At 42.2% G+C, this 2,492-nt stretch overlaps 1 pseudogene; it reads right to left on the bottom strand.

The window, feature by feature from the left end:
• Nucleotides 1-1,899: 1,899 nt before the first annotated feature.
• LOC106700729 (hypoxia-inducible lipid droplet-associated protein-like) lies at nucleotides 1,900-2,091 on the bottom strand (annotated as a pseudogene).
• Nucleotides 2,092-2,492: the final 401 nt, after the last annotated feature.

The following is a 2,492-nucleotide window of genomic DNA, read 5'->3' as shown; positions in this document are numbered from 1 at the left end:
TTCCAATGAGTCAACTCTTCGCACGAGGTGGCCAAAATACTGGACTTTCAGCGTTAGCATCATTCCTTCCAAATGATCACGCAGGGCTGATCTCCTTCAGAATGGACTGGTTGGATCTCCTTGCAGTCCAAGGGACTCTCAAGAGTCTTCTCCAACATCACAGTTCAAAAGCATCAATTCTTCAGTGCTCAGCTTTCTTTACAGTCCAACTCTCACATCCATATATGACCATTGGAAAAACCATAGCCTTGACTAGAATGGACCTTTGTTGGCAAAGTAATGCCTCTGCTTTTCAATATGCTATCTAGGTTGGTCATAACTTTTCTTCCAAGGAGTAAACGTCTTTTAATTTCATGGCTGCAGTCACCATCTGCAGTGATTTTGGAGCCCCCCAAAATAAAGTCTGACACTGTTTCCACTGTTTCCCCACCTATTTCCCATGAAGTGATGGGACTGGATGCCATGCTCTTCGTTTTCTGAATGTTGAGTTTAAGCCAACTTTTCACTCTCCTCTTTTACTTTCATCAAGAGGCTTTTTAGTTCCTCTTCACTTTCTGCCACAAGGGTGGTGTCATCTGCATATCTGAAGTTATTGATATTTCTCCCGGTAATCTTGATTCCAGCTTGTGCTTCTTCTAGCCCAGCATTTCTCATGACGTACTCTGCATATAAGTTAAATGAGCAGGGTGACAATATACAGCCTTGACGTACTCCTTTTCCTATTTGGAACCAGTCTGCTGTTCCATCCAGTTCTAACTGTTGCTTCCTGACCTGCATATAGGTTTCTCAAGAGGCATATCAGGTGGTCTGGTATTCCCATCTCTTTCAGAATTTTCCACAGTTTATTGTGATCCACATAGTCAAAGGCTTTGGCATAGTCAATAAAGCAGAAATAGATGTTTTTCTGGAACTCTCTTGCTTTTTCCATGATCCAGTGGATGTTGGCAATTTGATCTCTGGTTCCTTTATTGCACATTATATATAAGAAGGGAGTTTCCACAGAAGAAGGACATGATCAGATTTAGAAAGACAATGCTGATTGTAGTATAAAAGTTAATCAGGATTGAGGTAGAATGTAATAATAAGAAAGACTAGAGGACAGTGACTTTCTTATCTCTAGGAGAAAAACTAGATACTGAACTAGGGCAATCATAATAGAATAAGGAGGAGAGTTGGCATTCGAGAGACATTTATAAACATCAATTTTTTTCCTGCAAGATTTTTTTTGAAACATACATTCAACTTTATTTCATTAGAAAAATTTACTTAAGCCACATGATGGCCAAAATGTCCATGTCCCAAGCAGGCACTGTCATTCCCCTGCCCACTTCAGACCAATAACCACACACAGACTTGCTAAGTTGGAGGAAGAACTTTAAAAAATGTAAAAATGAGAACAGGACACAGAAGACTCCACCTTTCCCCTTCCTACAGCCAACCCTAACACCTCTTAACTGTTCTCTGCACACAGAGGAGCTCTCATGAGAGAAAAGCTGAATACCAACTAAACTGACCATAAGACACCCAAGTCCAAAGGAATTCTTGGCAGATGCTTAGAAAGTAGGGTTGAAAATAACACTATCTCCCAACAGCTAAAGTTGCAGCACAAGTACTCATCTAAGAGAAGACAAAGCCAGGCTGCTCAGGACATCTAAGCAGACGCAGTCTGGGGAAGAGAGTGAGATCCCGCCATTCCACAGCCACAGGCGACCCACTCAAATCTGTGATAAAACAGGCCTTTTTCAGAATAAGGAGTATCCAATGAAGAGGCCCTTTGAGGGCCTTGTAACAGTTAGTTCTCTGATAACACTGACATTGAGAATGCCTGCCCAGAAACTGGTAGAGCTGGAGGTATTTTGGACACTGTTCTAAGGTTGTAGCTGGTGGAGGGAGGTCTTATCACACCACTCTGGATAGATGGTCTGGAACGCCCTTGGGGGCTCTTTGTTGGGAAGCTGACCTCTGGTAGTCCAGTAGCTCCCAGGAGATGGGCTCTCCAGTAAGCCCTCCAGGGACTTCATTAGACTAATGAGTTTAATGAAGATGGAGAACAAGGTCAGCTAAGAGATAGATGTTCAACCTATGCTTCATGGTGGCACCAAGGATCCCTCTCCTTAATAGAGCAGTAGAGTTGCCTTCTGCTTCTGGAGGGCTCTGGATCCTCCAAGAGGAAGGGCCAGGAGTGGCCTATTTGCTCTAATAATGGGTCGCATGGAATCAGAAGGAAAATCAGTTAATGAAATGTCAACCCAGACACCTCTCCCTAGATAAAAGTGCAGCTCTCAGCGAAAACTCATTTTATTTTTAAAATACATTGCATGTAAAAAGCAAAGGAGAAAAGGAAAGATATACCCATTTGAAAGCAGAGTTCCAAAGAATAGCAAGGAGAAATAAGAAAGCCTTCCTCAGTGATCAGTGCAAAGAAATAGAGGAAAACAATAGAATGGAAGACTAGAGATCTCTTCAAGAAAATTAGAGATACCAAGGGAACA

The sequence above is a fragment of the Bos mutus genome, chromosome 5 (assembly GCF_027580195.1).
Source record: "Bos mutus isolate GX-2022 chromosome 5, NWIPB_WYAK_1.1, whole genome shotgun sequence".
Taxonomy (NCBI): Eukaryota; Metazoa; Chordata; class Mammalia; order Artiodactyla; family Bovidae; genus Bos; species Bos mutus.
This window is presented reverse-complemented; position numbering and strand designations above follow the sequence as displayed.